This window comes from Furipterus horrens, unplaced genomic scaffold (assembly GCF_987537825.1).
Source record: "Furipterus horrens unplaced genomic scaffold, mFurHor1.1.pri manual_scaffold_6, whole genome shotgun sequence".
Lineage (NCBI taxonomy): Eukaryota > Metazoa > Chordata > Mammalia > Chiroptera > Furipteridae > Furipterus > Furipterus horrens.
The window spans coordinates 84,514,601-84,532,494 of record NW_028327176.1 but is presented as its reverse complement, the minus strand read 5'-3'; the positions used below and the strand labels follow the sequence as shown (position 1 = coordinate 84,532,494).

At 42.4% G+C, this 17,894-nt stretch overlaps 1 pseudogene across 3 annotated transcripts in view; it reads left to right on the top strand.

Annotated features, from left to right (window-relative positions):
- The window catches only part of LOC150006683 (transmembrane protein 263 pseudogene), a 40,630-nt pseudogene extending 35,295 nt beyond the window's left edge, over positions 1-5,335 (top strand). For all 3 annotated transcript variants that reach the window (XR_016511984.1, XR_016511983.1, XR_016511982.1), the window contains one exon: positions 4,554-5,335. The product of XR_016511984.1 is annotated as a transmembrane protein 263 pseudogene, transcript variant X3 (transcript). The remainder of the gene's footprint in view (positions 1-4,553) is intronic.
- The last annotated feature ends 12,559 nt before the right edge of the window (positions 5,336-17,894 follow it).

The following is a 17,894-nucleotide window of genomic DNA, read 5'->3' as shown; positions in this document are numbered from 1 at the left end:
CTGTTGATATCCTTCTTGTAGTCTTCCAAGATTTTCTTTATATATTTGGGTGCTCCTATGTTTGGTGCATATATGTTTATCAGGGTTATATCTTCTTGACGGATTGTTCCCTTAAGTATTATGAAATGCCCTTCTATGTCTCTTTTTATGGCCTGTGCTGTGGAATCTATTTTGTCTGATAGACATATTGCTACCCCAGCTTTTTATTCATGTCCATTTGCTTGGAATACTTTTTTCCATCCCTTCACTTTCAGTTGTGTATATCTTTTTCTTTTCTTTTAATATGCTTTATTAATTATGCTGTTACAGTTGTCCCTATTTCTTTTCCCTTTATCCCCTCCACCCAGTGCCCTCCTTCCCTCCAGTTGTCCTCTCCTTAGTCCATGCCCATTGGTTGTGCAAATAGTTCTTCTCAACATCTTTCTATCTACTCCACTCCCTCCTACTATGCTTCCTAGTTCCTGTATCATATCCTTCCCTTTCCCTCCTTCCCCCTCCCCGATGACCTCCCCCCAAAATGTTCCCCATACCTATAATTATTTTCCCATTCTCATTGCCTACTTAGTTTGCCTTTGTTTCGATTCCCTAGCTTCTTTTGTTGGTTGTTTTGACACAGTTTTCTTTTTAATGTTCATAGTTTTGATCCTCTTTATCCTAAAGAAGTCCCTTTAACATTTCATATAACAGTGGTTTGGATCTGATAAACTCCTTCACTTTTCCTTTGTCCTGTAAGCACTTTCTCTGCCCTTCTATTCTGAATGACAGCTTTGCTGGATAGAGTAATCATGGTTGTAGATTTTTGCTTTTCATTTTTTCGAATATTTCTTGCCAGTCCCTTCTTGCCTGCAGAGTTTCTTTTGAGAAATCAGCTGATAGTCTTATTGGGACCCTTCATATATAATTCTGTTCTTCTCTCTTGCTGCTTTTAAGATTCTCTCTTTATCCTTAATTTTTAACATTTTGATTATAATATGTTTTGGTGTGGTTCTCCTTCTTGAGTTCAGTTTTTTTTTTTTTTTTTTTTTTGAACTCTCTGTGCTTTCCTTCCTCAAGTTAGGGCAGTTCTGCTTCATTATTTTTCAAATAATTTTTCAATTTCTAGTCCTTCTTCTTCACCTTCTGGCAACCCTATGATTTGGATATTGGCCTGCTTATAGCTGTCCCATAGGTTTCTGAGCCTCTCCTCATTTTCCTCACTTTTTGTTTCCTCTCTGTACACTGGTTGACTGTTCCTTCCCTACATTTCGATTTGTTGAATTGATCCCTGGTTTTCTTTCCCTCACTACTAGTTTTGTATGTGTTTTCATTCATTTCAGCAGGACTAGCCTTCATTCCTTCCTTGTCTTGTTTAAGATCTGCTGTTAGGTCTTTAAGCATTCGTATAACCAAAGCTCTGAACTGTGCCTCACAAAGATTTCCTATCTGCTGCTTCGTTAGATTAGATATTTGCTGGCTGGTCAGCTGTGTCACTGGGATCTCTATCATGATCAATGCCATCCTGACAGTTTTGTGTTTACCTTTGCTGCCTGGGCGGGGCTGGCACTCATTACTACCTTCGTGGTGTGATCTTCTGTGGTAGGAATCTGTGTAACTCAATGGTGCAGACTCTTTGATCTCCTTAACCTGATGTTCTTGGGATGCCCTTTATGCCTTTTATTTGGACTGTCTAGTAGTCTTTTGGTTTTGTTTGTTGTGTTGCTCTTTGGTGGATCCTTCCCTTAAATTAGCTGACTGAGAGTCACTCTGCCCACTTCTGACAGTTGTTGAGCTGCCTCCAGCTGATGCCTCTTGGAAGGGAGTAGTCTGTTTATGGGATTTCTCTCATTGTACTGGGGTTGAGTCTGCCCTGGGATCTGGTCTGCTGTTTCCCCTGCTCTTTCTCCAAAACCAGCACCCAAAGTTTTCCAAATCTCCTCTAGTTCACTTCACCCTCTTTTGGCTGCAGCCCAAGTTGAGCATGGCAAGTGAGCTTTTTCCCGCCAGCTGGAATGTGGGCCTTGGTGGCAGGTGGGCGCAAGAGCTGGGGGGCATTCCCCTGCACAGGGTGGGCACTCCTGCCAGGGTGGTTTAGGGGGGCGCGTACGCCCCTGAGAGTGGGCTCTTGTGCGTGCATTCCTCAAGAATCTCACCCTGCCCCTAGCCTTTCCTCTCCGTTAAGCAAAAAACAATAAGTTAAAACAAACAAACACAGAAAAGAATGCTGCTCCCAGCCTCCCAGAGCCAGATGCCAACTGGCCAACTCCTGGCTCTGCCAGTGGGCACAGCCTGAATCTCCACCTCTGACTGCTCTCAGGGGAGACCTCGGGGCATTGAAAAACCTTTGTGCTCCGCCAGCCACTGCCTAGGGAGCCAACCCAACCAGAACTCATGTCTCTCCCGTGTCTCTTCTATGAATCTCACCAGACAGGTCGCTCAGAGATGGCCTCCTCTGTTGCCAGCAGTGTCACTGTTCAACTCCCACCAGTTTCCAGATGTTAACTGAGATGCTTTGTCTACATTTAGCTGAAACTCTAGACCAGTCTTGGAAGCAAGCAAGAGGAGCCTCTCCTCACTCATCCGCCGTCTTCTGTTCCAGCACCAACACCATTTTTTGAAGAGACTATCTTTACTCCATTGTATGCTCTTGCCTCCTTTGTCAAATATTAATTGACCATAAAGGCATGGGTTTATTTCTGAGCTCTCTTTTCTGTTTTATTGATCTATATGCCTGTTCTTATGATAGTACCAGGCTATTTGATTATAGAGACCTTATTATCTAGTTTGATATCAGATATTATGATACCTCCAACTTTGTTCTTCTTTCTCAGGATTGCTGAGGCTATTTAGGGGTCTTTACTTTGGTTCCATATAAATTTTTGGAATATTTGTTCAAGATCTGTGAAATATGCCATTGATATTTTAACAGGACTTGCATTGAATCTATAGATTGCTTTGGGTAGTATGGATGTTTTAATCATGTTAATTCTTCCAGTCTGTGAACATGGTCTTTGCTTCCACTTGTATCTTTCTCATTTTCTTTTTTAGATTTTATTTATTTTTATAGAGAGGGAAAGGAAGGGAGAAAGAGAGGGAGAAAACCATCAGTGTATGGTTGCCTCTTATGTGCCCCCAACTGGGGATCTGGGCCACAACCAAAGCATGTGCCCTGACCGGGAATTGAACTGGTGAGCCTGTGGTTCGAAGGCTGGCACTCAATCCACTGACCCACACCAGCTAGGGATAAAAAAAACTTTTTTAAGAAAAATTGCCTTTATTAAATGCATGTGCAACAAATTTAGAAGAGCAGCATAATCCTACATGAGGTATTTAGCATGCAGCAGTTATCTATTTTATCCTCAAATCAGAATTTCCCCCCTTTTCTAGTGTTACTGACCTTGACCTTGATTACAAAATAATTATGTAATCCTTTCCGTCATAATTTTATACTTAATGCAGTAGTTCTCCCTTATCCACAGGGGATACATTCAAAGACCCCCAGTGGATTCCTGAAATGTTGCATAGTACCGAACCCTATAAATACTGTTTTTTCTATACATATATGCCTATGATAAAGCTTATTTTATAATTTAGAGATGCTAAGAGATCAACAAGAATAACTAATAAAATAGTACAGTTAAAACGATATATTGTAAAAGAAGTCATGTGAATGTGTTCTCTCAAAATATCTTGTTGTAGTGTATGTACAGTGTGAATACTCTGGACATTGTGATTGTTCACCTCCTAAGCAGGATGGAGGGGACAGTTTATGATTTCATTATTGTCAGACCATGGCGGCAGCTAGACTGCCCGCCTGGACTTTTGACATATGCAAATTAACCATATGCAAATCAACCTGCTGAATGTGTTGATGGGTAAACTCACCCTAAATGAAATGTATGTTTTGCAAGGTGTGGAGATGGCACCTGCAGACACACAGGCAGGTGATTCCTATAGGCCTGCGTGGGTGACCGGGAGTCTCCACTCCCGCTTCCTAATCCTCTTTCCCTTTGCTCTGATGAACTCTCGAGGTGGACCGGGAGTCTCCATTCCCCCTTGCCTTGCTCCTATGGGCCCTTGAGTTGGACCAGGAGTTTCCTCTTACCTCTAACCCCTTTCCTTCCCTCCCTTCAATAAACCTGGTGTAAAATCCTAGGCTGTTCTCTGGGTGATTTCTCACAGCAAGGCTACCTGGAAATTATGTTACCTAGAGTGGCACACAATTTAAAGCTTATGAATTGTTTATTTCTGAAATTTAACATTTACTATTTCAGACCATGGATTACTCTGGGTAAGTGAAACCGCATAAGTGAAACCATAGGTAAGGGGTGACTAATATATATTCAAGTGTTTATCTATATCTTAAGCCTTTTATTTCAGCTATTTTAAAATTTATATTAACTGTGCTTATTAGTTTCAATAAAAATTTGTTTTTTATAAACTTAGCTATTACTGAACATGGAAATTTGTATTTATGTGATTGACATTCTCAAAACAACCTCATGATTATTAGGAAGTCTTAGGTTACTTAATGATTTTTACTGTTCTTGTAAAAGTGTCTTATTTTCTCTCATTAGGTTCGATGGAAGATCACCCGAAGCAGCAACCAGGCATGTTGTCCCATGTGACCAGGGGTATCTTCAGTGTTACAAAGGGAGCTGTTGGTGCCACCATTGGTGGTGTCACTTGGATTAGTGGAAAGAGTCTGGAAATGACCAAAACAGCTGTTAAAACTGTCCCTTCCATGGGAATAGGGCTGGTGAAAGGGGGCATGAAAGGTGTTACAGCTGTTGGATATGCTGTTGTCAACAAAGTACCCTTAACAGGAAAGAAGGAAGACAAATCTGAATAAAACATGGAGATACACTTGCTCTCCACAGCATTATGATGCCAGTAGCATTGAATTGCTAAATTGTGGACCACAACTAAGTCATATAGTTAGTTTTCTGAGTACAGGCCTTTTATCTCCTGCACTCAGGTTAAATTTATTCCTAGATACTTTTTTTTTTTTTTTGCAATAGTAAATCGAAGTGTTTTCTTAGTTTCTCATTCTGATAGTTCATTATTGGTGTATAAAAATGGCATTGATTTCTGAGTATTGGTTTTGTAATATTTGAGATATTTCTTGAGATAGGACTGCTTTTGCTGTGTCCCGTATATTTGGGTCATCTGTTCTCATTTTCATTTGTTTCAAGGTGTCTTCATTGATCTCATTGTTAACCTATTCATTGTTTAGTAACATGTTATTTAGCCTCTATGTTTGTTCTTTTTATTTTTCTTGTAATTGATTTCTAGTTTCATGCCATTGTGATTGGAGAAGATGCATGATGTATTTCAGTATTAAATTTATTGAAACTTGTTTTGTGATCTAACATGTGGTCTCTCCTGGAAAATGGTCAATGTGCATTTCAAAAGAATCTATATTCTGCTGTTTTGGGGTGAAATGCTGTAGAAGTATCAATAATCCATCTGGTTTAAGGTGTCATTAAGGCTCCTGTTTTCTTGTAGAACTTTGTCTAGATGATTTATCCATTGATGTCAATGGGGTGTTGAAGTCCCCTATACCCTGGAAACTAGGTTTTTAAACATAATTTGTTCCAGAAGGCTGTTTCAGAAGTGATGTATTTGAAAAGCAAATCATGCCTGAGAGATGTGTGACTGATCATACAGGTCAGCATGAAAGGGTTGTTGGGTTGACAACTGACGTTTTGTTTAACAACAGATAATTTTTTCTGTGAACAACGTGGTCAAGAACCAAATTGTTCAACATGGGAGATGTTTGAGAACTATAGATTTGACTATAATGACTATATTGTTTTATTTATTTATTTATTTATTTATTTACCTTACCCAAAGACATTTGTCATTGCTTTTTTGAGAGAAAGGCATGTCGTTTTTGTCATTTTATTATTCATATTTATGTTTCTTTAAAAAAATATTTAATTTTGTAGTGAGAGGGGATGGAGAGAGAAAGAGAGGGAGAGAAACATTGAAGTGTGAGAGAAACATCACATTGACTGGTTGCCTCTTACACACTACCACCTGGGGGCCTGGCCCGCAGCCCTGGCATGTGCCCTGACTGGGAATCAAACCAGCAATCTTTGAGTTCATAGGCTGACACTCAGTCCACTGAGCCACACCAGCTAGGGCCTATGTTTCATTTTCTTTCTTTTTTTTTTTAAGTCCCATTAACATTTCTGTAGTATGGGATTGGTGGTGATAGACTCCTTTAGCTTTCTGTTTGTCTGCAAAGCTCTTTATCTGTCCTTTGATTCTAAATGACAGCCCTGTTGGGTAGAGTAGTTTTGGTTGTAGGTTCTTGCTTTTCATCATTTTGACCATTTCATGCTAATCCCTTCTAGCCTGCAAAGTTCCTGTTGAGACATTAGCTGACACTCTTATGGAATCTTTGTTGTAGGTATCTAGCAGCTTTCTCTGGCTACTTTTATGATTCTCTATCTTTAACCTTTGGCAATTATGATGTGTCTTGGTATAGGCCTCTATGGGTTCATCTTGTTTGGGACTCTGTGCATTTTGGACTTGAGTCTTTTTCCTTCACCAGGGTAGGGAGTTTTCAGTCATTTTTTCAAATTGATTTTCTTGGTGTCTCTCCTCTCTTTCTGGTTATCCCTATGATGCAAATGTTGGTACACTTAATGTTTTCTAAGAGGTTCCTTAAATTCTTCTTTAAAATTTTTTTATTTAATTTTTATTTTTTATTTATTTAATTTTATTTTTGTTATTATTTTTTTTGTTTTGAGTTTTTTTTATTCCTTGTGTTCCAAATAGCTGATTTGATCCTCTTCTTCATTTAATCTGCTGTTAATGCCTTCTAATGTGTTCTTCATTTCAATTATTATATTTTTCATTTCTGACTGGTTCTTTTTTGTTTTCTACCTCCACTTTTATCTTTCCTGTCTCTTTGTTAAAGTTCTCAACGAGACCATTGAGCATTCTTTTATAATCAATGTTTTTTTACTCTGCCTCTGGTAGATTGCTTATTTCCATTATGTTTCATTCTTTTTATGGAATTTTGTTCTGTTCTTTCATTTGGGACATATTTTTTTGTCTTCTCATTTTGGTTGTCTCCCTGTTTGTTTCTGTGTATTAGGTGAATCTGCCATGTCTCCCAGGCTTAGTAGAGTGGCCCTATGTAGCAGGCTCCTGTGGGGCCCAATGGTGCACTTCCTAGTCACCAAAACTAGGTGCACTAGGTGTGTCCCTTGTGAGGGTTGTGTATGCCCTCCTGTTGTAGTTGAGTCTTCATTGCTGTTGGTGGGGTCCTTGAGAGGGATTAACCCTCAGGCTGATTGGTTGTGAGGATTGGCCATGTCTACAGTAGAGGAACTGTTGTTCAGAGTTTGCTTTAGTGGGGCTATGGTGCCTGCCAACTCTTCCCTTTAGGTGTGCCAGTTGTGGAGTTGTTTGGGTGGTGCTCTGGTTTGGTCTGAAGCTGGTCACTGGGTGCTCTGGCTCTGAGTCCTCTTAGGAGGGGCTCTGATGCAGGCCAAGGTCAGCTGCTGCTTGCATCCTGTCCATGGCCAACTGGGTATGAGCTACAAAGTGATCTTCAGATGGTTGCCACTTGTGCTGGACTAGGAGGTGATTGGGAGAAGCCTAAGTGTGAATCAAGGCCAGTTGCTTTTTGTTTGGAATTATGACTCTTTGAGAAATTTTAAGAAAGTCTACAACACTAGTCAAGGCAGGCCATTTGTATGGAGAATCCACTGGAAGCAACTTGGGTAGGCCCACAAATTATGTGGGGTGGGGCTGGAGGGAGTTACTAGGGTAGGTGAACAGTGTTCATCAGGTTGATGGAGAATCTAATAGGTCTGCCAGCAAAGAACAGTGACCTCTGCCACCCATCCTCTCTGGGATAAAACTGCCTCATCAACCCTTGTCCTAAAGCCTAACAATTCAGTTTCTCCTCATACAACCCTGGTGCCTTGTGAGCTGCAGCCCCAGTGCTGGAGCTCAGAGCGTGAGTCTGAGTAAGTCAGTGGGTGGGCCCTTTAAGAGGAACACCTTGGGACTCCAGCAGCCTTCTGTCTCACTCAGCCACAATCTTTGCTGGTTTTCACAGCCAGAAGTTATGGGGACTTCTCTGCCTGGCACTGGAACTATGGGTTTAGGAGGTTGGTGTGGAGCTGGGACCCCTTGGTCCTCAGGAGGGACCTCCACAGCTGAGATGCCCTTCCCAATTTTTTTTAGTATGTTTTGTTGATTATGTTGTTACAGTTGTCCTAATTTCTTTTCCCTTTGCTCCCCTCTTCCCAGTACCCCCTTCCCTCCAGCAATCCTACCCCACTTAGTTCATGTCCATCGGTCATGCATATAAGTTATTTGGCTTCACCCTTTTCTATATTGTCCTTAATTTCCCCCTGTCTATTTTGTACCAACCAATTATGCTTAATACCTGCACCATTTCCCCATTTATCTCCCCTCCCCCTCCCAGCTGATAACCCTCCAAATGAGCCCCACACCTATGATTCTGTTCCTGTTCAGATTGTTTGCTTAGTTTGTTTTTGTTTTTATTTTTTAGATTCAGTTGTTGATAGTCGTGAGTTTGTTGTTATTTTAATGTTCATAGTTTTGATCTTCTTTTTCTTAAATAAGTCCTTTTAACATTTCATATAATAATGGCTTGGTGACGATGAACTCCTTTAGCTTCACCTTGTCTGGGAAGCACTTTATCTGCCCTTCCATTCTAAATGATAGCTTTTCTGAATAAAATAGTCTTGGTTGTAAGTCCTTGTTTTTCATCACATTGAATACTTCTTGCCATTCCCTTCTGGCGTGCAAACTTTCTTTTGAGATACTAGCTGATAGTCTTATAGGCACCTCTTTGAAGGTAGCTCTCTGCTTTTCTCTTGCTGCTTTAAAGATTCTCTCTTTATCTTGAACCTTTGGCATTTTAATTATGATGTGTATGGTCCTCTTTGGGTCCAGCTTGTTTGGAACTCTCTGTGCTTCCTGGACTTGTCTATTTCCTTCACCAAATTAGGGAAGTTTTCCTTCATTACTTTCTCACATAAGCTTTCGATTTCTTGCTCTTTCTCTTCTTCTGGCACTCCTATGATATGGATGTTGGCACATTTAAAATTGTCCCAGAGGTTCCTGAGCCTCTTCTCATTTTTTTTCAATTCTTGTTTCCCCATTTTGTACTGGTTGACTGTTTTTTACTTCCTTGTATTCCAAATCATTGATTTGAACCACGGTTTACTTCTCCTTACCATTGGTTTTATGTGGAGTTTCCTTTGTTTCATTTAGCATAACCTTCACTTCTTCTCTTATGCGTTTACCATACTTATGGATATCTGTCAAGTCTGTGAGCATCTTTATCACCAGAGTTTTGAACTCTGCATCTGTTAGATTGGCTCTCTCCTCATTTGTTAGGTTGGCTATGTCCTCATCACTTAGTTCTCCCACTGGAAACTCGATCTGTTCCCTCTTTTGGGCCATACATCTCTGTCTCCTCATCTTGACAGGCTCCTGTGTTTGTTTGCCTCTGTGTCTTAGGTTGAGCTGTCACACCTGTTATGTTGTAAGGGGTGGAGTCTTAGGTATTCGTCAGTATAGGGTGACCTGTTTCACCATGCTGTGGAGCTATGTAGGGGAGAGGGGTCTGAGAGAGAACAATGCCAGTTGCTCAGCACTCGCCCCTTTTCCAGGTACTTCTTCCACTTTCCTATGGGACTGGCACCTCTGTAGATGTTGTCATGGCCGTCGTTCCCAGGGTGGGTGTGTCTGTGGATGTTTTAGGACCATGGGGGGGCCCTTTAAACAAGCGGACTCTGCTGAGAGACCAGCAGTTTCTGTCTCCACCCCAATCCCCACTGGTTTGCACAGTCAGAAGCTATGAGGCTTCATTGTCCCCAGTGCTGGAACCATGAGCTGTGCTGTCTGGTCTGGTGCTCAGAGTGCTACCCAGGTGTCTCTCTCGACTTTTTTAAAGGTTTGACTATGCTTTCTGCTGACCTGCTGCTGCCGCCGCCGCTGCCACCACACCAGCACTGCCACTGCCACCATACCACATCCTTTCTGCCCTGGCTCCGCCCCTCCTACCTGTCTGGATGGGTATTTCTTTTTTATATCTTTGTTTGTTGGACTTCCATGCAACTCGATTTTCTGGAACTTCTGGTTATCTCTAGTTTTGAGGTAGCTGTATTCCTTCTTAGTTGTGGAGGGAAACACAGCATGTCTGTCTATGCCTCCATCTTGGCTGGAAGTCTCCCTATTTTTAACCATTACACATGGGTGTGGGACTAGACATTCTGTGTCTCCGCCCCTCCTACCAGTCTTGATGTGGTGTTTTCTTTATATCCTTAGTTATAGAACTTCTGTTCAGCTAGATTTCAGACAGCATTGTAGTTTAGTAGTAATTTTGATGCTTTCGTGGGAGGAGGTGAGCACAGCATTTACCTTCCACCATCTTTTCCAGACAGGAGGGTGGAGCCAGGGCAGAAAGGATGTGGTATGGTGGCGGTGGCAGTGGTGGTGTGGTGGCTGCGGTGGCGGCAGCAGCAGGTCAGCAGAAAGCATAGTCAGACCTTTAAAAAAGTCAAGAGGGACACCTGGGTAGCACTCCGAGCACCAGACCAGACAGCACAGCTCATGGTTCCAGCGCTGGGGACAATGAAGCCTCATAGCTTCTGACTGTGCAAACCACTCCAGAACCAGAGGACTCACTGAATATTACTTAATATACTGCGATTTTTAACATTTAAATGTTGAGCTGGTTAGGCTTGGGAGTGAGGTGAGGTACATTAGAAATTACAGTAATGAGGGGTCTTAGGAAGTAGAATTCTTGCTTCTAATGCATGACTCTTGTGGAGTGAAGGGTAAGGGTGGTGTATATTTTCATTCTATTGAACTGAATGAACAAAAGTAGATAGATTGAAATTGAATAAGAAAGAGAAATTCCCTTCATTTTACTTCTAAAGTCAGATGAGGTTGTCTATTGGTAGTTGCATTTTATCCTCTAGGTATCTGTTATTAATTGTTTAGTGCAAGAATAGTATTTGCCATCATTCTCTTCCAATTATTTCACATTTAGAAAAGGGGATGTAGGGACTTCCAGCCACAATGGAGGCCTAGACTGACACGCTCCGTCTCCCTCCACAACTAAGAAGGAATACAACTACCACAAAACCAGAAATAACCAGAAGTCCCAGAAAATAAAGCTACATGGAAGTCCAATGTATGAAGTTATAAAGAAGTGGTGCTCATCCGGGTGGGTTGGAGGGACGAAGCTGGGGAAGAGAGGTTAAGCTATGCTGGTGGTGGCAACTGTAGTGATGATGGCAGAATGGCGGTAAGCACAGACACCCATATTTAAGGGGAGGCGAGAAGCGTCTGGGGAGCACCCCTGGTTGCAGACCAAACCTGTCAGCTCGCGTTCCAATGCCAGGGAAGGCAGACCCCCATTGCCTCAGACTGTGAGGGCAGGAGGGTGTGGGGATGGAGGGTGGGGACCCCTGGTCTCTCAGCAGAGAGTGAGCGGCACGAATCCATCTTGGACCCCCGCCCCCACAGAAAATGCCACAGCGTGGTGAGAAGGGTCGCCTGGTAGTGACGAGTGCAGGGGGCTCTGCCCTCTATAGCATAGGAAGTGTGACAACCATGCCCAGGAAGCAAAGGTAAACAAAACTGTCAGGATGGCACAGATCATGATAGAGATCCCAGTGACACAGCTGACCAGCCAGCAAATATCTAATCTAATGGCTCAGCAGGTAGGAAATGTTTCTGAGGCACAATTCAGAGCTTTGGTTATATGAATGCTTACAGACCTAACAGCAGATCTTAAACAAGATGGGGAAGGAATGAAGGCTAGTCCTGCTGAAATGAATGAAAACATATGAAACTAGTAGTGAGGGAAAGAAAACCAGGAATCAAATCAAATCTAAACATGGGGAAGGAACAGTCAACAAGTGCAGAAAGAGGAAACAAAAAGTGAGGACAATGAAGAGAAGCTCAGAAACCTATGGGACAGCTATAAGCGGGCGAACATCTGAATCATAGGGTTGCCAGAAGGTGAAGAAGAACTAGAAATTGAAAAATTATGTGAAAAATAATGAAGCAGAACTTCCCTAACTACAGGTCCAGGAAGCACAGAGAGTTCCAAAAACATTGGACCCAGGGAGAACCACACCAAGACGCACTATAATCAAAATGTCAAAAATTTGGCTGCGTCTCCCTCCACAGTTGAGAAGGAATACAACTACCTCAAAGCTAGAAACAACCAGAGGTTCCAGATGGTTGAGCTGCATTGAAGTCCAGCAGATAAAAATGTGGCGAGGAGGTACTCATCCAGGCGAGGGGGGGAGTGGAGCAGAGCCGGGACAGGGGTGATACAGTGTGGTGGTGGAAGCAGCGGCGGCAACTACAGGCCAGTAAAGAGCGCAGTCACACATTTTGAAAGGTCGGGAGGCACACCTGGGGAGCGATCCCAGCTCCTCTCTGGCCCTCTTGGCTCATGGTTCCCAGCACCTGGGAGGGTCGGGCCTTGTTGCTTCTCACTGTGCGAACCAGTGGGGGTTGGGGTGCAGGCAGAAACGGCGGGTCTCTCAGCAGAGTCCACTTGTTTAAAGGGCCCCCGTGGTCCCACCCACTCTGGGGGTGATGGCCAATGCAGCGGCTGCAGGAGCACCGGTCTGGTGCGGAGGTGTGAGAGGTGCCTGTAGTAGGGGCAAGTGCTGGGCAGGCGACATTGTTCCCTCTCAGACCCCTCCCCCATGTACAGTGCCAGAACATGGTGAAACAGGTTGCCCTGCACTGATGAATCCCTAAGGCTCTGCTCCTTACAATGTAACAGGAGCAGCAGCTCTACCTTGGACGCAGAGGCAAACAAACACAGGAGTCTTTCAGGATAAGAAGACAGAGAAGTATAACCCAAAAGGGGAAATGGATCAAGGTTTCAGTGGGAGAACTAAGCGACGAGGAGATAGCCAACCTCACAGATGAGGAGACAGACAACATAACAGATGCAGAATTCAAAACACTGGTGATAAAGATGCTCACAGGCTTGACAGATATGCTTGAGTATGGCAGACGCATAAGAGAAATGAAGGCTATGCTAAGTGAAATGAAGGAAAATCCACATGAAACCAATGATGAAGAGAAGGAAACAGGGGTTCAAATCAACGATTTGGAATATAAGGAAGAAAAAAAGTCAACCAGTGCAGAATGAGGAAGCAAGAATTGAAAAAAATGAGGAAAACTACCAAAATTTAGCAAAGGAGATGGACATACAGGTCTGAGAAGCATGGAAGGTCCCGGGCAAGCTGGACCTAGAGGGAGCCGCACCAGAACACATCATGATTGAGATGCCAAAGGTGAAAGATAAAGAGAGAGTCCTGGGGGCAGCAAGAGAGAGGCAGAGAGTTGCCTACAGGAGGGTGCCTATAGGACTATCAGCTGATTTCTTAGAGGACACTTTGCAGATGGGAAGGAATTGTCAAGCAGTATTCAATGTGATAAAAGGCAACCTGCAACCAGGATCACTATATCCAGCAATGCCATCATTTAGAATGGAAGGACAGATGAAGTGCTTCCCAGATAAGATAAAACTAAAGGAGTTCATAATTACCAAGCCATTATTATATGAAATGTCAAAAGGACTTAATTAAGAAAAAAAAGATCAAAATTATGAACACTAAAATGACAACAAGCCCTGGCTGCTGTGGCTCAGTGGATTGAGCATCGGCCTGTGAGCCAAGTGTCGCTGGTTCGATTCCCAGTCAGGGCACATTACTCGGTTGCATATCAGGTCCCCAGTTGGGGGTGTGAGTGAGAGGCAACCACACAGTGAAAAATAAATAAATAAATAAAATGACAACAAACTCACAACTATCAACAACTGAATCTAAAAAGTGAAAACAAAACCCAACTAAGCAAACCAGAATAGGAACAGACTCATAGGTATGGGGATCATTTGGAGGGTTATCAGCTGGGAGAGGGGAGGGGGAGAAATGGGGATGTGGTGCAGGGATTAAGAAGTATAAACAGTTGGTACAAAATAGACAGGGGGATGTTAAGAATAATATAGGAAAGGGTGAAGCCAAATAACTTATATGCACAACCCATGGACATGAACTAAGTGGGGTGGGATTGTTGGAGGGAAGTGGGATACTGGGCAGAGGGGAGCAAAGGGGGAAAAAATTGGAACTACTGTAACAACATAATAAAATATACTTTTAAAAAAGTCAAAAATTAAGGATAAAGAGAATCTTAAAAGCAGCAAGAGAGAAGAGAATTACATACAAAGGGTCCCAATAAGACTATTAGCTGATTTCTCAAAAGAAACTCTGCAGGCAAGAAGGGACTGGCAAGAAATATTCGAAGTGATGAAAAGCAAAAACCTACAACCACGATTACGCTATCCAGCAAAGCTGTCATTCAGAATAGATGGGCAGAGAAAGTGCTTCCAGGACAAAGTAAAACTGAAAGAGTTCATTAGATCCAAACCACTGTTATATAAAATGTTAAAGGGACTTATTTAGGAGAAAGAGGATCGAAACTATGAACATTAAAATGAAAACTATATCACAACAACCAACAGCAGAAGCTAGGGAATTGAAACAAAGGCCAGCTAAGTAGGCAACAAGAGTGGGAAAAGAAGTATAGGTACAGCAAACATTTTGTGGGGGAGGTCAGTGGGAAGAGGGGGCGAAGGGAGGGAGATGGTACAGGAATTAAGAAGCAGAGTAGGAGGGAGCGGAGTAGACAGGAAGACATTGAAAAGAACTATATGCACAACCAATGGGCATTGACTGTGGGGGCACAGCTGGATGGAGGGGGGTCACTGGGTGGAGGCGAACAAAAAGAAAAGGAATTGGGACAACTGTAAGAGCATAGTCAAAGCATATTAAAAAAGAAAACGGGATGTAAGGCAATGTCAAGAAGATTTGTGTTCATTATCTAAATCAGCATTGTTCAGTAGAAATAGAATGCACACCACCTCTGTAATGTTAAATTTTCCAGTAGCTATATTAATAAAATAAAAAGTAATGGGAAAATAATTTTCATATATTTTATTTAATCCAATAAATCTAATATGTTCTCACTGCAGCATGTCCTCAGTATGCAAAATTATTGAGATATTTGTACTTATTTTTTTCATGCGAAGTCTGAAGCCTGGTATATATTTGATATTCAGTTCAGTTGCTCTGGTCACATGTGTCCCACTTTCCTTACCTTAAAACAGAATAATAGTAACTATTCATAAGGTTGTTGTGAGAATTTAATATTGTTTAATTGTTGAAGTTAATATATGTGAACATAAAATTCTATACTCCTTGTGTGCCATGTATTATACTAAGGACTTTGTGTGCATTTAATCCTAACCTTGTACTTGAGCTTAGAACAGTCATCACCTCACTCTGTGGGTGAAGCAAACCAATGACTAGAGAAGGTTAACTAATTTTTTCAAGAGTATGGAACTAGTAAAACTAAACTGAAATTTGGACCCAGATAGCCTGATTTCAAAACTGGAGATTTTCCACACTTCTCAAAAAGGAAAAGAAATTTGGAGTTTAATTAGGGAAGAATGCATGATTTAATTTGTGCATAAAGTATCGATAGTGGTGTGGGGAACCAGTGAAGACTGTTTGATATGTATATTGTTAAGTACATATGTGTGTAATTAACAAGTATAAGGAAATGTATATAAGACTGTAGCTACCAGTCCCCACTGGGAAGTATATGCGTGTATATGTATGTGCTGGTGTGGAGGAAAGCTGATTAAGAATGTTGGGGTGTGTCTGGGTAGGGGGCGTGGAGGGATTGAGCAAAAAAATAGAAAAACTCATGAAGAACAACAACAGTGTGGTGATTGCCAGGGGGGAGGCTAATGGAGGAAGTGGAGGAGAATGTGGGGGATAAAACGGTGTTGAACAGAGACTTACTTGACTTGGCCTGGTAAACATACAACACAATGTACAGATAATGTGTTGTAGAGTTGTGCACCTGAAACCTGTGTAATTTTGTTAACCAGTATCACCCCAATAAATTTAATAAAAAGGAAAAAAAAGAACGTTAGAATCATGCTCCTAGACATCTTAGACTGAATGTCCAGGAGTAGCTGGTGAGCAAAGGGTGGGGAGAATCTGTCATTCAGGGTGTGGACAGGAGCCATAAAATAGCTAAAAAGCAGTGTTCAGGGGTGAAACTGGACCTAGGAGGCAAAGAGGAGTGACTGGGCTGAGAGAGGAAAATCAGGTGCAAAGTTATCATGTAAAGCAGGTCTCTGGTGTCACCTGTTGTTCAGCAGGACTTAGCAAAACCTTATCAAATACTATAAGTTAAGAAAAACACTTTTGAGAAATTTTCAATATATTATCAAAAATTAAAGAGAAGACATGAATCTTATTCCTATTATTCTGTAGCAGAGCAAACTGGACATGCAGGGTAGGGTATGTGGAATGGAGAGATCCTGCCTCCTTATTGCTCTCCTTTGGAAGGCAAGCAGGAGAGTAGTCTTTTTGATGAGGAATCACAAACTGCTTAGGCACCCAGCATTCTGGGTTAGGGTGTCAGCTGTTTATAGGATGTGGTAAGCAGACTTCCACAGTAGCTCCCAGTGACCCTTCTACTCTGGTATTCACAGTCTTGTGAAATCCCCTCCCCTTGAGTGTGGGCTGGATCTAGTGACTGGCATAGGTAAACGTCTCTGACTTTCATCCTGCAAGGACACTCTCCTTCAGTGTCTTTAGTGAAGCAGTGCCCACTGGTAAAGAATAGAAAGTGGCGTCTCCTCTCCAAAAGCCCATGAAGATTGGAGGCCCTCAGTTCAATAGCCCTTAAGGAACTGAATCCTGCCAGCAAACACCTAAGTAAACTTGGAGTCTTCAGGTCTGACTCCTGATTACACACTTGTGACCCTGAGGCAGTGTTGTGCTGTGCTTGCGCTGCTGACCCACAGCAGTGTGAGATGATAAATGTGTGTTGTTCTAAGTCTCTTGCTTTGGGTAATTTGTTATGTAATAATAGATAATATATCAGAGATGTTTGAGAATGTCAGCTGCCCTATAAGTGAGACTTCAGGGTCCAAGACAAATTGCAGGCTTCTTTGCCAGGTGTTAAAAACACCACTGTTCCCATTTATTAGAAGGTGAAGTTTTTGCAGCCTCACTCACTGGGAAGGAAAAGAAGGAACTCCAGGTTCTAATTAAATAGCTCATTATTCAGGCTACTCAGAGTGAGCTCCCAGTTTATTTTCACATTCTGTTCTTGCATCACAAAGGTAATAGAATAACACTTGAATGAGGTAGTAGAGTTAGGACAATGGGTTATGTCAGAGCAACCTTGCTCTGAGAAATCACCCGGAGACCACTGTGGGATCAGGCAATGGGTTTATTGAGGGAAAAGGTGGGGAAGGGGAGAGGCAGCTCCCAGACCAACTCAAGGGCCCATAGGAGCAAGGGGGAAGGGGAATGGGGAATGGGGACTCCCGGTCCTCCTCGTGGGCCCGTAGGAGTCCCACCTGCACTTCTGCAGGCACCTTTTTTATACTTGTCAACCACACATTTTGGTGAGGTGAGTTTGCTTATCAACATATTCAGTAGATCATTTACATCTGATTGCCCCCCCCCGCCCCCCCCCCGCCGCCCACCAGGTTAGTTAACATATCGGGCTAGGTTCATTACTATTTCCCTTGGGAATGGTTTCGGTCCATCAGCACATCTTTTGGGAACTGCTAAGTCCATCAGCATATCTTTGGGAACGGCTAAGTCCAGGGCCAGGTTGATTAGCATATACCAAAAGTCCATGTGTGCATTCTAGCTTCCTCCATATTCTGACAGGTTACAGACACCCTTATGGGTATTACTAGACACTTGAAACATCACTATGAATAGAGTTGTTAAAGGACTAAATGAGCTTAGAGAATCAAAGAAAATATCAGTATCACCTTAATTAAG